This window comes from Vipera ursinii (genome assembly GCF_947247035.1).
Source record: "Vipera ursinii genome assembly, chromosome: 2".
Taxonomy (NCBI): Eukaryota; Metazoa; Chordata; class Lepidosauria; order Squamata; family Viperidae; genus Vipera; species Vipera ursinii.
In genome coordinates this window covers 25,769,038-25,789,413 of record NC_139513.1, presented here as the reverse complement: position 1 = coordinate 25,789,413, position 20,376 = coordinate 25,769,038, and the positions used below count along the sequence as shown (strand labels likewise).

At 42.4% G+C, this 20,376-nt stretch overlaps 1 protein-coding gene across 1 annotated transcript in view; it reads left to right on the top strand.

The window, feature by feature from the left end:
* Positions 1 to 6,774, top strand: part of LOC310636328 (uncharacterized protein) — a 211,325-nt gene extending 204,551 nt beyond the window's left edge. The window contains exon 3 of the mRNA XM_083356073.1: positions 6,729 to 6,774. The gene's annotated coding sequence lies outside the window, so the exon portion shown is untranslated. The remainder of the gene's footprint in view (positions 1 to 6,728) is intronic.
* Positions 6,775 to 20,376: the final 13,602 nt, after the last annotated feature.

Genomic DNA, 20,376 nt, shown 5'->3' with positions numbered 1-20,376 from the left:
TTACAACTGGAACATTTAAAAAAGAAACTCAAGGTTTGATTTTGGCTACTCAAGAACAAGCTATTTGAACCAATGCAATCAAGGCCTAAACTGAAATTTTGCCAAATGATTCAAAATGCAGATTGTGCAAATAGGCAGAAGAAACAGTAGATCATATATTCAGCTCATACAAGAAGAGTGCACAAACTGATTATAAACAATGACATAACACAGTTGCCAAAATGATTCACTGGAACATCTGTAAAAATGATCATGTGCCATTAGTGAAAAATTGGTGAGAACATACAGGTGAAACTCGAAAAACTGGAATATCGTGCAAAAGTTCATTTATTTCGGTAATGCAACTTAAAAGGGGAAACTAATATATGAGATAGACTCATTACATGCAAAGCAAGATAGTTCAAGCCGTGATTGTCATAATTGTGATGATTATGGCTTACAGCTCATGAAAACCCCAAATCCACAATCTCAGAAAATTAGAATATTGTGAAAAGGTGCAATATTCTAGGCTCAAAGTGTCTCACTTTAATCAGCTAATTAAGCCATAACACCTGCAAAGGGTTCCTGAGCCTTTAAATGGTCTCTCAGTCTGGTTCAGTAGGAATCACAATCATGGGGAAGACTGCTGACCTGACAGTTGTGCAGAAAACCATCATTGACACCCTCCATAAGGAGGGAAAGCCTCAAAAGGTAATTGCAAAAGAAGTTGGATGTTCCCAAAGTGCTGTATCAAAGCACATTAATAGAAAGTTATGTGGAAGGGAAAAGTGTTGAATGAAAAGGTGCACAAGCAGCAGGGATGACTGCAGCCTGGAGAGGATTGTCAGGAAAAGGCCATTCAAAAGTGTTGGGGACTTTCACAAGGAGTGGACTGAGGCTGGAGTCAGTGCATCAAGAGCCACCACACACAGACGGATCCTGGACATGGGCTTCAAATGTCATATTCCTCTTGTCAAGCCGCTCCTGAACAACAAACAACGTCAGAAGCATCTTACCTGGGCTAAAGAAAAACAGAACTGGTCTGTTGCTCAGTGGTCCAAAGTCCTCTTTTCTGATGAGAGCAACTTTTGCATCTCATTTGGAAACCAAGGACCCAGAGTCTGGAGGAAGAATGGAGAGGCACACACTGCAAGATGCTTCAAGTCCAGTGTGAAGTTTCCACAGTCTGTGTTGATTTGGGGAGCCATGTCATCTGCTGGTGTTGGTCCACTGTGCTTCATTAAGTCCAGGGTCAACGCAGCCGTCTACCAGGAGATTTTGGAGCACTTCATGCTTCCTTCCACAGACGAGCTTTATGGGGATGCTGACTTCATTTTCCAGCAGGACCTGGCACCTGCCCACACTGCCAAAAGCACCAAAACCTGGTTCAATGACCATGGGATTACTGTGCTTGATTGGCCAGCAAACTCGCCTGACCTGAACCCCATAGAGAATCTATGGGGCATTGCCAAGAGAAAGATGAGAGACATGAGACCGAACAATGCAGAAGAGCTGAAGGCCGCTATTGAAGCATCCTGGTCTTCCATAACACCTCAGCAGCGCCACAGGCTGATAGCTTCTATGCCGCACCGCATTGAGGCAGTAATTGCTGCAAAAGGGGCCCAAACCAAGTACTGAGTACATATGCATGCTTATACTTTTCAGAGGTCCGATATTGTTCTAGGTACACTCCTTGTTTTATTGATTGCATGTAATATTCTAATTTTCTGAGATTGTGGATTTGGGGTTTTCATGAGCTGTACGCCATAATCATCACAATTATGACAAATCACGGCTTGAACTATCTTGCTTTGCATGTAATGAGTCTATCTCATATATTAGTTTCCCCTTTTAAGTTGCATTACTGAAATAAATGAACTTTTGCATAATATTCTAATTTTTCGAGTTTCACATGTATTGCTGAAAAAATAGTCAAAAGTGAGCAGGTTAAAATAATGTGGGAGTTCAGAATACAAACTAGTAAAGTCTTGGCTCATAACACATCAAATTTAATTGTGCTTGAAAAGAAGAAAGTGTGGATAATTGAGGTGGTTATATCAGGGGCCAGTAGAACAAAAAACAAAGCATTGGAGAAGATCATACCGTATCAAAAGCTGAAAATTGAAATTGAAAGATTATGGCATAAACCAGTCATGGTGGTCCCAGGGTTATCAGCACACCAGGTGCTATACCCAAAAATCTTGGACAGCAGTTCGAAGATCTGCACATTGACAAAATTTCCATCTGTAAATTACAAAAAGGTCACACTGCTTGGATCTGCAGATATACTACGCTGACACATTATGATATCCTAAGTTCTTGGGAAGAACTCAATGCAAATTAAGATCAACACCAATTAAAGAACTGATAGCTGTGATTTTGCATTTTTGTGTATATAATGATAACTAAAAACAATGGCATGACAAAGTAACAACAATGATTTATTAGAACATCTGCAAGAAATACCATTTGCCTGCAAGCAAGAACAGTGAGACCACAAAATAGGCAAAGTAATACAAAATGAAGAAGCTAAAGTGTTCTAGGACTTTAAAATTCAAACAGACAAGCACTGCCACACAACACCCCAGGCTTAACCATTGTTGGTAAGAAAGACAAAAAAGTCTGGATACTGCAGGAGAGGGAAACAGCAAAAGAGAAGAAGAAAGAATGGAAGAAGATAACAAAATACAAAGACCTGCAACTGTGACAAAAGAAAACGAAGATGATACCAATTCTGATAGTTGCCTTGGGTGCAATTTCAAATATCTGGAGCACCACTTGAATCCCATCGTCATTGACAAAATCGCCGTCAGTCAGTTGCAAATGCCAGCAACCATACCTCCAACACCACAAAACATCCTCATCTACCTGTCCCAACTCCTTGGGAAGGACTCAGATAGGAGGACAAAAATCCAGTGTGAACATCTGGCTGACTGTGTAATGAACCATAATAATGCTGCAAATATGAAAGAGAAATATCAGCCTCCAATTCCATCCCATAGGCATTCTTACAAAGTAAAAATGGTCTGTAGCTAAACTGGAAATGCCCACGTTTTTTGGAGGTGGGAGGGCAGAAATATCCAAGGTGGGGGAGGAAGGATGGCAAAAAAAACAGCATCACCAGCTTTTGTAAACGTGGTCAGCCATAGCCACCATGGCATCCATTTTGAAATGAGACAAGACTCTCCCTCAGTCATCTATGAAACTCTCCACAATATGTCCCCCTGCCCAGCCAGATGGTGGACCTCTGATCTTGACAGCAGACTGAGCAGTCACGCAACTCACTTAGTCACAGTCTCCCCCACCCCTTGTTGTGAGATACAGTGTATTTTTACCTTAAATGCATTATGTTTACATAAACATCTCTCTTTATAAATTAACACATGCAAATGTTATGCAAACCTGTTGGCGTGAGTGATACATTTTTTTGAATGTGTGAGTGATATATTTCCTTTTGGGGAGGTTATGAAAATTTGGGGAGCATAAAGAAAGGTATCTAGATCTTCTGGAAATTAAGGCTGTTTTTTATTATTATTCTGCATTTCCCAAAATGGCAGCCTTGAGATCAGTAGGGAGTGCAATTGTGAGATTTTTCAGCCTGTCTCCAGCCAAACATTTGGGGAGTTAAAAATCCCAACCGAAAAGCAGCCCTCAATGTTGTTGTATCTCCTGACCCATATTCTTGATGAATACAAAACTAAAAGTGAGCTCTGAAGCTCAGCCGCCCCAGAGTCTTGCTCTGACACTTGAAAATATTATTCTCACAGGTGGCCAGGGAGGACAGTGACCAAATATACCTTGCAACACACACTTATATGCAAGAGTGCAACATCAGAAGGCATATTTGGGTGGGTTTTTTTTCTTTTTAGCTTCACTGCAGTTCTGAACCAACACTTAAAGTCATTTATGTAATTTCCCTGCTGTGATTTGTGAATTGGAAAGAAGACTGGCTATAAAATGGAGTTGTAAATCTCTCTCTTTTTTTCCTCTTTCCTCCATCAGGGCTGAAAAAATAAAGCAAGACCTGGATCTGGAAAATCCCACCTGCGTGGCCGGGGAAGTACGGTTCGAAGGAAAAAGGTAGGAAGAATGCCTGGAAAAGATACTATTTATTTATTTAATAAATATATACACTGCCTATCTTGCTGTCCAAAGTGACTGTTAACCTGAGTGTGTGTGAAGGCTCGCCAGTCCTTTAAAGCAGAGGCCCCCAACCTTTTGGGCACTAGGGACTAGTTCCGTGGAGAGAGGTTTTCCTGCGGACCGCAGAGAGTGTGGTTTCATGTACTGTCTGCATCCCGCGGATGGGGCTTTGCTTATTTGCGTGGACCGGTTTCTGGCATGCCGCAGCTCGGTGCCGCTCCATGGACTGGGGTTGGGGAACCCTGCTTTAAAGCTATGCATTTGGAAAGGCCCCAGGCAGCTTTTCTGAAACCTCCCTTTTTCAGGGCTTCAGGTCAGGTAACAAAGCTCTACCTGGCCTTCATGTATTATGACGAAGGAAAGCCTGTGATTTATCAGGAGTGATGTTTCCTCTGGAGGGGTCCAGCACTGTGGCCTATTTTCCCTGAGGAAATGGTGTTCATGAGTCTAAACTACTGATGGCCTTTTGGGCTCAGTGTGTCAGAAATTTAGTACAGGTAGTCCCCGACTTACAACAGTTCATTTAGTGACCATTCAAAGTTACAATGGCACTGGGGGGAAAAAGTGACTTATGACCATTTTTCACATTTACGACCTTTGTAGCGTCCTCTTGGTCATGTGATCAAAATGCAGATGCTTGGCAACCGGCTCATACTTATGACCATTGCTGTGTCCCAAGATCATGTGATTCCCTTTTGCGACCGTCTGACAAGCATAGTCATTGGGGGAAGCCAGATTCACTTAACAACCGTGTTACTTAACATCTGCAGCGATTCACTTAACAACCGTGGTAAGAAAGGTCATAAAATGGTGCAAAACCGACTTAACAAATGTCTCACTTAACAACAGAAATGTTGGGTTCCATTGTGGTCATAAGTGGAGGACTACCTGTACATGTCTAACTTGACTCTGCTGGTGTCACTCCCCCTGAAAAAAAAGGAAAACAATTCTCTACATATTCATTTATGTGTCTGTTCCCCAGGATCTGCTGTGTGCTGTTCACTGCTTACCACATGAGAACATGGCCCTCTTATGCAACTTTCATCAGGCACTGAGGGTACAAACAGGTTGGGCCTAAAATGAAGTGTTAATTTATGGAAGATTCCCTCACAGGTTGCCAACCAGCGTGAGTAGATATGGGCGGGAAGAGGCTTCGGCTATTGGTTGTCCTACTCAAAGTCCTAGGGGATTCCATAGCCACCGGCCATGTTCAGTCTTCATGTGGGGGAAAGATTGTGGATGAGAAGGAGCCGGTGCTTTGTATTTAGGAATATGGGATCCCTCTTTACAAGAAGAGAAATGCACAAGGGGGAGACACTCTTCTTACTCATTGCACAACTGTTCAGGAAACCTGCTGCGTCTGAAATTCTGTTCCAATCTCAAAAAAGGAACAGATAACCACTAAAAATAGATTATTTTGCTATCCTGGCCAATTGGTTTTTTTAGTTTAAAACTTTCTCAGATCCAAATGGGAAAGGGCTGCAGTTTGCAAACATAAACTTAGGAAGAAGGAGAAACTAATCTCAGGATAGTGAAAATGGCTGCCCTGTTTCCTTTCCATCCCATCTTTGAATTTATTTATGTATTTATTTTGCTGCTGAGGTTTTACAGGGCTAAAATGCTTACACCACCTTTGGCCCTGATAGGTTTATGACCATGCTATACTGTAGACGCTGGATTTTTTTTATGGCCTGTGGGTGTTTAAAATATCTGTTAGTGTAAATGTGCTTTCAATCTAAGGTATGTTCTCTCTCTCTCTCTCTCTCTCTCTCTCTCTCTCTCTCTCTCTCTCTCTCTCTGTGTGTGTGTGTGTGTGTGTGTGTGTGTGTGAATGTGTGTGTGTGAGAGAGAAAAACAGAGAGATACAGACAGACAGACAATAATAGTGTATAGCTGCATATATATATATATATATATATATATATATATATATATATATATATATATATATATATATATATATATATATCAACCTAGTTATATCTATCCAACACTTGAAGATGTAATTCCTGTTTATCCTACTTAATATGTATGGTATAATATACCATCTGGACATTTATTTTCAAATTTCTTTTCTCCATAAATAAGCTAGATTCACTGAAACTGCTAAGACTTAGTATTTTCAGTCATAATTAAGTATAGCTCTAGCCTCTACCTACCTACCTATCTATCTATCTATCTATCTATCTATCATCTATCTATCTATCTATCTATCTATCTATCTATCTATCTATCTTTTCTTTTCTTTCTTTCTTTCTTTCTTTCTTTCTTTCTTTCTTTCTTTCTTTCTTTCTTTCTTCGATTTTATTTTTCTGACAAATACCTAGTTCTAAAAGATAAACAAAAACACTTCCTTAAGATTTAACTTTCTAAAGCATAGAGGTAACGCACAAGTAAAAGAAAAAATACAGGAGCCTACCATCTGTATGGACACAGAGTCTAGATGCCCAGTTACAATGTTTGCTATAGCATGTTAAGAAAATGCTTTAAAGTTGACTGTGTACATTTAATAAATGTTAAAACTCCATATCTGTTCCTCTTTCATTTTAGCTAATGGAAGCTTATGTTCTTACCACCAAGAAATTTGAAGTTTTTTAGGAGTGCAGATTTATTTATTTTTTATTTTTTATTTTAATTCCATTTATATCCCGCCCTTCTCCAAAGACTCAGGGTGGCTTACAAGCTTAGCAGTAGATTGACCTGTCTGCTGTGTTCTTGGCTGTTCACAGTATTCTTAGGAGTCTTCTCCAACATCAAAGTTCAAAAGCTTCAACAAACAGATAAAAAAACAGAACTGTGAACATCTAGAAACAAATAAAGTTATAACTAGTAGCCAGCACGGGTTCGTTAAAAATAGATCGTGCCAAACCAATCTTATTTCATTCTTTGACAAAGTGACTAAATTAGTAGACCAGCGAAATGCTGTGGGCTTAGTATATTTAGACTTCAGCAAGGCATTTGACAAAGTAGACCACAACCTATTTCTTGGTAAGCGAGAACAATGAGGGATAGACAGCATCACCACCAGATGGATTTGTAACTTGTTGATAAACCGTACTCAATGAATAGTACTTAACGGTACTACATTTGCAAGGAGGTAAATAAGCAGTGGGGTGCCACAAGATTCTGTCTTAGGCCCAATACTCTTCAATATCTTCATAAATGACTTAGATGAGGGAACTCATCAAATTTGCAGATGACACTAAGCTGGCAGGAATAGCCAACATCCCAGAAGACAAGCTCAGAATCCAAAAAAAATCTTGACAGACTTGAAAAATGGGTCCTATCCAACAAAATGAAATTTAATGTGGAGAAAAGCAAGAAAAGCATCTGGGCAGGAAAACCCAAAGATAGAAGTACAGATTAGGTGAAACTTGGTTCAAAAACAGTAACTGTGAGAGGGATCTTGGAATCCTAGTGGACGATCACTTAAACATGAGCCAGCAGTGTGTGGCAGTAGCCAGAAAAGCTAATACAATCCTTGCTTGTATCAACAGAGGCATAGAATCAAAATCATGTGAAGTATTAGTGCCACTTTATAAAGCCTTAGTAAGACCACACCTGGAATACTGCATCCAGTTTTGGTTACCACATTACAAAAAAAAATGTTGAGACTTTGGAAAAAGTGCAAAGAAGAGCAACTTAGATGATTAAAAGCCTGGAGACTAAAATATATGAAGAACGGTTGCAGGAGTTGGGTTTGGCTAGTCTAGAGAAAAGAAGGACTAAGGGGGACAAGATAGCAGTATTCCAGTGTTTGAGAGGCTGCCACAAAAAGAGGGGGTCAATTTATTTTCCAAAGCACCAGAAGGCAAGACAAGAAATGTTGAGACTCTAGAAAGGGTACAGAGAAGAGCAACCAAGATGATTGGGGGACTGGAGGCTAAAACATATAGGGAAGGGTTGCTGGAATTGGGTATGTGTAGTTTAATGAAGAGAAGGGTGAGGGGTGACATGATAGCAGTGTTCCAATACTGTATCTCAGGGGCTGCCACAAAGCAGAGGGAGCCAAGCTATTCTCCAAAGCACCTGAAAGCAGGACAAGAAGCAACGGATGGAAACTAGTCAAGGAGAGAAGCAACCTTAGAACTAAGGAGAAACTTCCTGACAGTTAGAACAATTAACCAGTGGAACAACCTGCCTCCAGAGGTGGTGAATGCTCCAACACTGGAGGTTTTTAAGAAGAGACTGGACAGCCATTTGCCTGAAATGGTATAGGGTTTCCGGCCTGAGCAGGGGGTTGGACTAGATGACCTCCAAGGTCCCTTCCAACTTCTTCTTCTTCTTCTTCTTCTTCTTCTTCTTCTTCTTCTTCTTCTTCTTCTTCTTCTTCTTCTTATTATTATTATTATTATTATTATTATTATTATTATTATTATTATTATTATTATTATTATTATTATTATTGTTATTAACAATGGAGGGAAACTAATCAAGGAGAGAAGCAACCTGGAATTAAGGAGAAACTTTCTAACAGTGAGGACAATTAACCAATGGAACAGCTTTGCCTTCAGACATTGTGGTGTCTCATCACTTGAGGTTTTCAAAAAGAGACTGGACAGTCACTTGTCTGAAATTATATAGGATCTCCTGCTTGAGCAGGGGGCTGGACTAGAACAGGGGTTTTCAACCTTCTCACCGATTGTACCACTTTTAAGATATGGCAACATCCGAGTACCACCAGTCGCCTAGCAAGGTGTCAAAAACCTGATCACCAAAAAAAAAGGAAAAAAGTGATGGCGTACAGGTAGTCCTTGACTTACAACAGTTTGCTTATTGACTGTTCAAAGTTACAATGGCACTGAAAAAAGTGCCCCCCCCAATCCATAGCCCGGAGGCGCTTTTCCTCCTGTCCGAGGTTTTCATTGCTGTGAGCATTTCTGTTGAGGATTGGCAGTGGGGGTGGGGTGGGGGTGTTTGGTTTTTATCCCCCCCCCATCTGCTGGGTGGCTGCAGCAGGTTTTGGTCACTTCACATGACCCTGGGACACTGTGACCGTCATAAATATGAATCAGTTGCCAAGCATCTGAATGTAAATCACAAGACCCTGGAGATGCTGCAACATTGCAGCTGATTGGCGCTTCTTCTGGGCTCAGAAGCGCCAGGATCAGCGCTGAGCTCCAGCTGGACCCTGGTGCTGATCCTGGCACTTCCACTGAGTCCTGAGAGCCCCGAAAGAGCGCTGATCCTGGCGTTTTTGCTGAGCTCTGACATCCCTGCAGCTCCAGCCATCTCTCGCTCGGGCTTGTGCGGTGCTGCCACCGGTTCAGCTCATTCCCCTCCCCTGCTACCACTTTTCTAGGATGGTCACGTACCACCTGCCAGGTGCCAATGTACCACACGTGGTACCTGTACCACTGGTTGAAAAGCCCTGGACTAGAAGACCTCCAAGGTCCCTTCCAGCTCTACTCTCTTCTGAACAATCTTCCTATCCTGCTTCTTCAAAGCCCAACTTTTGCTTCAATAAACTGTTGTGGCTTGCACAATTCTGATCTTTGTAGGTGTAGTTGTACCGTGGTAGCTGAATATCTTTTCCAAACCCTTCACAGCTGTTATATCAAGGGCAAGTCTGGGGCATATTTCTTGATTGCTTGTTCCAATTGACTCCTTCTGTTTATTTTGGCTGTCTCATCCGTTTTCCTCCCCCTCCAAATGGGTTACGGTTAGGGTTATTGATTTATGGTTGGCAGTTACCTCTCTGAATTTATGTTTTTGCTCTTCCATTCAATCATGTCCGATTCTTGGAGACTGCCTAGACAAGTCTCTGCAGTTTTCTTGGCAAAGTTTTTCAAAAGAGATTTACCATTGCTTCTTTCCTAGGGCTGAGAGAAAGTGATTGGCCCAAGGTCACCCCGTTGGCTTTGTGCCAAAATGGGACTAGAACTCCAGTCTCCTGGTTTCAAGCCTGGTGCCTTAACCACTATACCCAACCTGTTCTCATATTTACGTACCCCTACCACAAACTCTTAAATCCCTTAATTTGGGGTAGGGTCAGGTCAACTGGATGGATATTTTAATTTAATTTAATTTATTAATATTTCTATACCGCCCTTCTCCCGGAGGACTCAGGGCGGTGTACAGGGCAAGAATAAAACACAGAAATTTACAAAAATTAAAAGATAATTAAATACATGCCCGATTAAAATACAATTGATACATAGTAAAAACCCCAATTAAAAATGAAAAAAAACCCCACCAATCCCCCCTCAGGCTAGGCCGGCTTGCTCGAACAAGTATGTTTTCAGATCGCGGCGAAAGGAGCGCAGATCGGGCGCCGTCCGGAGCTCAACCGGTAACTGGTTCCATAGCTCCGGGGCGCCCACAGAGAAGGATCTCCCCCTGGGGGCCACCAGACGGCATTCTCTGACCGGTGGCACCCTGAGGAGGCCCTCTCTGTGGGAACGCACAGGGCGCAGGGAGCTTGATGCCGGCAGCAGATGTGCCCTGAGGTACTCCGGCCCCATGCCATGGAGGGCTTTGAACACCATTACTAGCACCTTGAATCTCACCCGGAAGACAACTGGCAACCAATGCAGCTCACGGAGCAGAGGTGTCACATGGGAGTATCGGGAGACTCCCAACACAACTCTCGCGGCTGCATTCTGTACCAGTTGGAGCCTCCGGGTGGTCCTCAAGGGAAGCCCCATGTAGAGAGCGTTGCAGTAGTCTAGGCGAGAGGTCACGAGCGCGTGAGTGACCGTGCATAAATCATCCCGGCTTAGATAGGGCCGCAACTGGCGCACCAGGCGAACCTGGGCGAAAGCCCCCCTAGTCACAGCCACCATGTGATCTTCCAAGGTGAGCCGTGAATCTAGGAGGACTCCCAAGTTGCGAGCCCTATCTACGGGGGGTAATAATAATAATATGAGCATTTACCAGCCGGATGCCCTTCCTGATGCCATGCAGAGTTTGCAGCAGGTAATTTTTTTCGTTGTCCCCTAGGAGAGATCTGCCACTACCTAGCTTGAACTTTCAAACTTCTGAGTGGGAGACAAGAGTCTTCACCACTAGGCCACCACGCTTATGACCACAAGTGAGCCCAAAATTTCTGTTGCTAAGTGTGACATTTGTTAAGTGAATTTTGCTCCATTTTAGGACCTTTCTTGCCACAGTTGTTAAGTGAGTCACTGCAGTTGTTAATAATATGGTTATTAAGGGGATATGGTTTTCCCATCATCTGTGCTTGTCAGAAGGCCGCAAAACGGGATCACATGACACTGTAGACGTCATATATATGAACCAGTTGCCAAGCATCTGAACTTTGTTTATGTGACCATGGGGATGCTACAAGGGTTGTAAGTGAAAAAAATGATTGTGTCACTTTTTTCAATGCCGTTGTGGTTTTCAATAGTCATTAAATCGGTGGTTCCCAAACTTTTCTATATCCTGCACCACTAGAAAATTCTGATATATTCTTGCACCCCTTACAAAAGTTCAAAATAATGGCAACGAATTATGCATATAACTATAATTTTGAAAAAACCCTATAATATCATCTTGTACCCCTGGTTGGGAACCCCTGCACTAAATGAACTGTTGTAATTCGAGGACTACCTGCATTTAATTAAAGGTCTACCTCAGTTTGACTGAACTTTACAAAAAGAAAAAGAAAAAAAATACATTTTCCAACTAACTAAAGGTAAAGGTAAAGGTTCCCCTGCACTCGCGTGCTAGTCGTTTCCAACTCTAGGGGCCGGTGCTTATCTCCGTTTCAAAGCCGAAGAGCCAGCGCTTGTCCGAGGACGTCTCCGTGGTCATGTGGCCAGCATGACTAGACGCCAAAGGCACACGGAACGCTGTTACCTTCCCACCATAGTGGTCCCTATTTTTCTACTTGCATTTTTACGTGCTTTCGAACTGCTAGGTTGGCAGAAGCTGGGACGAGTAACAGGCGCTCACTCTGTTCCGCGGCACTCGGGATTCGACCCGCCAAACTGCCGATCTTCTGATCGACAAGCTCAGCGTCCTAACCCACTGAGCCACCGCGTCCCTTCCAACTAACTACTTTTATTTAAAAGGATAGGTTTTTGTGAGTTACAGCACATTTCAGATAAATCTTAACTGAGATAGATTTAAATTGGGATGAGGGAAAAGAAGACAAGTTGGTTTATAGATGAAGGCTACGCATGAGATAGATTGCAAGCAATACTGTTGTAATGGATTAAAAATCCATTTATTTGTTGAAACCTATTGAGGCACCCTGAAACCTTTTGATGTATCTGAGCTCAGCAATCTCTTGCCCTTAATGTCTCTTAAAAGAGCTGTTCAAGTCTCATTTTTCCCCCAAAAAGGTCATTTTGAAATCTGCAATAATGTCCTGGGAGATGGGAGCCTTCTGCTCTGGCTTCATCGTTCTTTCAGTGCTGATGTCAACAAAGTCGCATCCATTCATTCTTTTGCTCAAGGACTGACTTGTTTTACAAAATTTGTCCCATTTACAAAGTCACTGATCAAGCAACCCCTCCCGGATTTAAGCCTTTGGCCATTTTACAGTGTCATCCCCTGGCTTGAAGCCAGTTTTTATTTCACCCGCTACATTTTTCTAATTTGCAAAATGGGGAGAACAATAGTGCCTTGTCTTAGTAGGTTTTACTTGCACGGCCTGCAAATGTTGCAAAGCATTTCACACGCGTGACAGATACTGACCCCGTGTGACTCCACTCACTTGACCGTTCTCAACGCGTCAACCCGATTGCTTGAAATCATGTTCAGAGCAGAATTGTACTTAAAATATTATAGACGCTCTTGCTGTCCCTCTCAAAACAAATAACTCGCAAGGATTTGGGGAGGGGTGGGGTGGGGTTTAAGGTTGAAGACCTCTGTCAAATTGTCAGGAAGAGAGATGGCTTTAAAAAGGGACTTGGCCAGGGTAACTTGGCAAAGTGTTAAAACGAAATTAGCGCGCTGTCTGACAAGGTGGCAACACTAGAAGCTGATGTCTGTGTTCGAAATAGCAAGTGCTTGCCTGGAAATAAATAAGCCAAAGCCCTAAAGTAAATAAGCCATTAAATATAAAAAAGCTGAGGAAGGTGGCATGAACAAAGCAGATGTGATTAAAGTCTGTCCTGCAGAGCAGCAACAGCAAAATGCTGAAGCATTGTTAGTGTATCAGCACTTCCTCCTTCCACCAAAACAACTAAGGCAGGGGTCTTCAAACTTGGCCCTTTTATGACTTGTGGACTTCAACTCCCAGAATTCCTCAGCCAGGCACTGGCTGAGGAATTCTGGGAGTTGAAGTCCACAAGTCATAAAAGGGCCAAGTTTGAAGACCCCTGAACTAGGAAGTATGCATAGTGCTCAGATTGTATGAGCAATGTGGGCTAAGTAGTCCAGGGAGGGGCAATGCAATTTTGGCCAGGGGCTGCTTTACTTCCTTCCTTCCTTCCTTCCTTCCTTCCTTCCTTCCTTCCTTCCTTCCTTCCTTCCTTCCTTCCTTCCTTCCTTCTCCTTCAAGTTCAGGGGCCAGGGCTTAATGCAAAGTGGGCAAGGCCAAGTGTACATGGCCAATACTGGATTTTTCATATTTTCCTAGTAAATGAGGCAGAGTTCTGGAAAATGTTGGGGTGAGATTGCAGGAAATGGGGAAAGTAATAGAAGGGAGATTTAGACCCTAATCATGTTTCCATCAATAGCTTGCATGATAGATGACAACTTAGTCCGGGTGCCAAGAAATCTGGGAAGAAGCATTTCAAATTGTTCCAACAGACTCTGTCTGAACTCACTCTCAAGAAATAGGTCTGGGGAAACTCCCCATGTGCTTTCCAAGGTTCTGAATTTACCTTCCTGAAGCCCAAGTAGTTCCTTGGTCTTCCCCAACTGGCGTTGGGTGGGATTGTGGAATAAACCCCATGAGCCCGATTTTTGAAAAAAAAAAAAAAGCTAAAGCATAATTTTTGATACACAAGCTCAGAAGGGTCGGGATCACGTGTCAGTGTAAGTCAAAACAAAATTACATTTTGGCTTTGCAAGAGGTATGAAAGCAAAGGCATAGAGAATGCATCAGAGAAAAGCAGTCTGCAGTAGATTCCACTTTAAACCTTTATTTATTCTCCCACCTGAGTCCCCTGTTGCTTTTATTTGATCTATGCTTTTATTGCCTATAAATTTATCAACCACCACTAGCTGTTGTTTGTTTCATTTCATAACAGTGTTAGTCAGGGATGGGAAGAAAATTAAATGGGATATAAGAAATTAGGATAATTGATAGCATGTGTCCACAAATCTTTGCCATTTTGTTCTCTGTTCTGCAGCAAACTAGGTTGGAGTTACATCTGCATCCAAACCACCCTAGTATAAATAATGTGGTGGAGTTCTTGGGGTTCTTGATTAGCCAAGTTAACTAAGTCAAGCTTGGTTAACCAAGCCATGGAATTGCGTATGTCTAGTTTAATGAAGAGAAGGGTGAGGGGTGACATGATAGCAGTGTTCCAGTATCTCAGGGGCTGCCACAAAGAAGAGGGAGTCAAGCTATTCTCCAAAGCACCTGAAAGCAGGACAAGAAGCAATGGATGGAAACTAGTCAAGGAGAGAAGCAACCTAGAACTAAGGAGAAACTTCCTGACAGTTAGAACAATTAACCAGTGGAACCACCTGCCTCCAGAGGTGGTGAATGCTCCAACACTGGAAGTTTTTAAGAAGAGACTGGACAGCCATTTGCCTGAGATGGTATAGGGTTTCCTGCCTGAGGAGGGGGTTGGACTAGAAAACCAACTACAGAAAGGCTGATGATCCCATTACATAATGGCTAGATGTGAAGAAGACTTGTAGACTTTCTCATTGAATGTGAAAGAAGAGATGCAAAACCAGTTTGCTGCTCAATAGTTTAAAAAACTATTAAAAACTGGAAGTTTGAATGTGAAAGAAGAGATGCAAAGCCAGTTTGCTGCTCAATAGTTTAAAAAAAACTATTTAAAACTGGAAGTTTTTAAGAAGAGACTGGACAGCCATTTGCCTGAGATGGTTTAGGGTTTCGTGCCTGAGCAGGGGGTTGGACTGGATGACCTCCAAGGTCCCTTCCAACTTTATTATTATAGTATATTATTATATTAAGTTACCAAGCCAAACGAAGAAACCAAGGCAAGCTTGATCAATTAAGCTTAGAGAGCACCAAGGACCCCATAGCTCAACCCAGGGCAACAGTTATTCTCTTCTATTGGTATAAATAAAGTTTCATAGACCACAGTTTGTTTAGCTATGGTTTCTGGATTACATTATATTGGTTAGGTTCCTATAAGATGCTAAGTTGCAAGTCCCATAATAGTTTAGTGCATTTTGTGAGCCAGGTTTTACTCATGAAATGTAGCAGGGGACCGGCCTTTGTACTTAAGCCTGGTTGGTGGGCTAATAAAATATCAATAGCTGTAGCACCTAGACTTATATATCTCTTCACAGTGCTTTACACTACAGCCCTCTCTAAGTGGTTTACAGAATCAGATTATTGCCCCCAACAATCTGGGTCCTCATTTTATATAACAGGATTTATTCAGGCCTTTTAGACTTTTTAAAAATGCTGTTGATAGTTTTAATATTTAACTCGGCAGAGCTATTTGGGAGTAGGTGGTACATCAATGTGAAAAATAATAACAAAACAAATAGGGTATATTATTGTAGCACACTCACACACACAAACACACACACAGAGAGTATATAAAGGACTTCACCCTATTTGTGTTTGTGGTGGTGGCAGCCCAATGAAGCGTCCTGCCCATCTGGATAGAAAGATGTTCCAGAGAAGATTTGCCTGCCTGCGTGTTAGTTAGCAGAGCGGTTTGTGGGTGGGAAAGACACCAGTGCCCTCTATCGAAGCGCACACAGGCTTCAGAGAATGAGAATAGCATATGGCTGATGATGCAGAGGTGTGAATGCATTGGTTAAGGACACATCTCTAACACAAAACTGTGCCTCCACATTTACTCATTCTGGAACGTCAATTAAAACGCATCTTGGCAGGCAGCACAAACCACAAATAATGAGTGATTGAAGGAAGAGATTGTGTAGCTGCTTCTTCCAACTAGCATCTCTCTTCACACATTTTGCATCGGTTTCAAAGGCGCAAAATCTAATGAGCTGGAGTTGACAGGGGTCATAAGGGATGAATACAATGAATTACAGTGGGGGAAGAACATGAGATTTTGTTGCAAACTGGTGTAGTGCTGTGTCTCTCAACCTTGGCAGCTTTAAGATGTGTGGACTTCAATTCCCAAAATTTGCTAGCCAACCATGCATCTTAAAGTTCCCAAGGTTAAAGCACGCTGGCATAGTGGATCTGAGCTGCAGAAGTCCAGGTGAGCAGTAGAGGGCAGCAAAGAGATGCCAAAGTTTTGTAAAATGCAATTTGTATGAGAAGGATCATTTAGTAAGAACTAACTAAAAAAGAGATGGAGGAGGGTAGTTCAGTGAACTACTCAGCAGCCTGGTTCGTGTCTACTCAGTCATAATGCACCTTGTTTGATTTTGGGTTAGGGTGATATGAAGCCAGATATTGTGATTTGTAAACTGCAGTTTAAAGCTTAATATGTTGTGTGAACCCAGCCAATTGTGACTCAGTAAACCACAATTAAACAAACTATTGGTCCCAGTAACCCATTATCTCTCTCTCTGTGTTTCCTTCCTTCCTTCCTTCCTTCCTTCCTTCCTTCCTTCCTTCCTTCCTTCCTTCCTTCCTTCCTTCCTTCCTTCCTTTCTTTCTTTCTTTCTTTCTTTCTTTCTTTCTTTCTTTCTTTCATCTATCTATCTATCTATCTATCTATCTATCTATCTATCTATCTATCTATCTATCTATCTATCTATCTATCTATCTATCTATCTATCTATCTGAAATAAAACCCTTTGACCAAAGAAAGGCAGTTCTGCTTTAGAAGTAAATGCAACCAGTTGCTGGGATTTACTTTCAAGGAAGACTGTGGAGAATTTTAAGAGCCACAAACTACTTGTCACCAGAAGCAGACAACTGACTCTGGATGTACTTGAAAAACTTAAGTCAGAGTTCCCTATCTTTCTAGCTTTGTGAACTGGCACCGGGGGGGGGGGGGGGGAGGGGGAGAGGATGGCTCCATGTAAGCGTCAGGCAAGTGTGCCCACTGCTCACGCAAATAGAGCGCACATGCATGGACTCGCACACTGCTTGCACAAGTGCATGGTTGCTTGCCACGTTGGGAGGCCTGGTTTTGGCCCGGCGATGGGCTCTGGCCCAAGGGTTGGGGACCCCTGGCTTAGAGTAAGACCTGTTTATTACTTAAATGGAAAATCACAAAGAAAGCTCAAGGCAGAGGATAGATTGGATAAATCATCAAATCTCTCAGAAAAAAAGCAATGAAAAATCATGGATTGTTGCCAATTGACACCCCAGTGGAACTCGGCTTTGATTATAAATTATTTATAAAAGAAATACCAATTGTTCTGTGATGAAGTCGGCCTTTGTTATTCCTTTGTTCAAAGACAATAATCTTGAACAAAAAAAACCCTAACCGCCGCATTTTAATTCGATTCATTGTGAGTAGCAGAGCTAGAATTGCAGATTAAACCATGATTCTGTAATTCTTGGGCATGACAGCTAGAGAACTCTGATCGTAGCCAAGTTGGTCAACCCTGAGCTACATAACTTCTCTTCTATTGGCAAGAAGGAATTTCCTGTTATGAGAGCTATTAACCTCTTGAAATTCTGGGTGTTCCATCACTGGGAAGTCTTCAAGAAAAGAGTGGGAAGCCCTTGGTCCAGAATGAGATGAAGATTCTTGCACGAGAGGGGGTGGTGGTGGACTAGAAGATCTCCCACCTACAGTGTAGCTGGAATATAGTACAGGTAGTCCTCGACTTTCAACAGTTCATTTAGGTGCTGGTACTTACCTTTAAAGCCCTACATGGCTTAGGCCCGGGATATTTGCAGGACCGTCTGCTGCCGGGGACGACTTCCCATCGCCCAGTGTGCTCACACAGAGAGGGCCTCTTCAGGGTGCCGTCGGCTAGACAATGTCGGCTGGCGACCCCCAGGGGGAGGGTCTTCTCTGTGGGAGCGCCAGCCCTGTGGAACCAACTTCCCCTTGAGCTTCGGACGGCCCCGGATCTCCAGTCCTTTCGCCGCGGCCTTAAAACCTTTCCATCAGGCTGACCTGGACTGATGATAGAGATTTTAAAAATATTTTTAAATTTTAATTTATTAATTTTAATTATTTTATTGGGGCTGTTAGTTTAATTCTTTTTTAACTTTTGTATTGTTGTATTTTTATTGTTGTTAGCCTGAGTCCTTCGGGAGATAGGGCGGCATATAAGTCCCAAAATAAATAAATAAATAAATAAATTTCGTGACCGTTCAAAGTTACAACAGCCCTGGAAAAAGTGACTTAGGACCATTTATCACACTTACGACCATTGCAGCACCTTTATGGTTACATGACCAAAATTCAGATGCTTGGCAACCGGTTCACATTTATGACGGTTGCAGTATCCTGGGGTCATGACCCCTGGGGTCCGACCTTCTGACGAGCAAAGTCAATGGGGAATCCAGATTCACTTAACAAACTTTAATCATAACAAATGCAGTGATTCACTGAACAACTGTGTGGCAAGAAAGGTCGTAAAACGGGGTAGACTCACTTAGCAAAGGTTTCACTTATCAACATAAATTTTGGGCTCAGTTGCAGTCGTAACTCGAGTACTACCTGTGGAGTGTTTTGTGAGCCCAAACTGAGTGTAAGAACATCTGGCTGTTACAAGTGCAGGTTGTTCCACTGGTTAGTGTCTAGAAGCACTAAGTTGCCCATTTTGAATTAAGCTCAGGATTTCAGTTTTTGCCCTGTGTAGAGAAATCTAGGTTTATGGGGAAAAAAGGCCAAGGGGGTGGCTGTGATAGTGCCAAACCTAGCTTCCCCCATGTTTTATTTGTGCCACAGATGTGATGCACATAAAAACAGGGACAGCTTCAATCACACCACACGCTGCTCTGTCTTTAGAATGTGATGCAACAAGCAGGCAGTACCGGCCCTGATCCCACAGCAGCCGTTGCTCATGCATTTTGAAGCCCAGTTAGAAATGCTGCCTTTGAAGACATTAAAGTGTTCAATGGTTTAAATTTAGATATCTTCCATCTCTTTCAGCCCTTTAAGGCCAACTACAGTGCTGCTTTTCTTTCATCTCCAACTGCACAAAAACCAGGAATGAGTATGTAACAAAGCTTTTTCTGCAGTAGCCTGAAGCCTGCAATGAAATGAGCTGCATATTCAAACTTGGCAGTTATTTTGAGGAAGTTCATTTGTTTACTTTGACGGAGTTTTCTTTTGTTTTGCTCTTGAATTTTCTCTTTTCTTGGTGGATGCTGAGCTTCAATTTGATGGGTTGTTTATTATTTCCTCTGAAGAAAATATTGTACAACTATTTTTTAAAATATTCCCAGCAAATCTAGAAAGTCACAACGCTAGGCACATGGATGCAGGCTGAGCATAAATGTAGGAGTCTACTGCCCTCTGCTGGTAACATGATGCAGTGCAGGCAAACTGAGGGAAAAAAAAAAGATGGCTGGAAAGTCAAAACTGGGGTTTCAGTCAACCTAGTCTTGCTGGCTATTGTTATAACCTCAATGTTTGTTGATCTCACAATGAAACAGGTTGCATTTTTTGCACGTCCATCTTGTTGCATACCTGCTGCCTTCAAATATGTATCTAATAAATATGCATCAACAACCCATGATTGAGTTTCACAAGAAGATGCTGTGACAGACCACCTGTCACGCGCTGGGGAAATCTGAAGATTTAGGCAGTTCAAATGAGTGGGTGTGTTGATGGCTGGCTTTTAAGTCATTAGCTGTCATTTGCTTGTGCTGCCCAGCCCTCCCCTTCTAAGTACTTGATAGGCTGGCAGTAAATTGGCACTCCTGTTGACTGATGGGGCGGGGGGAGGGCTGTTTTCCAGGCTTCAATCACTTCCCTGGCTGTTTTTGAGCCTGCTCATACAACAATCTTAGTAGCTGCAAAACTGAATGTATGTCCTTGTTCAATGCAGTATGAGGCTACCAATGAGTTCAGATCTCCTTGTCTGACTGCTCTCTTGTGTTCTTGCAATCTGGTGATTAGCTTCCTCCCGATCTACCCTACATAATCACAGGGGCAATCCATGCAGGGGATTCAGTAGATTATATTGGAGGTATCCGCCACCTCCAAGCAATTTTTACAAGGCATAATTTTCCTTGTATGGTAGCCTCTGGGTGGTGTGCGTTGCCCACCTGCAGATCTCGGAAACTGCGTTCGACAGCTTCCATATACG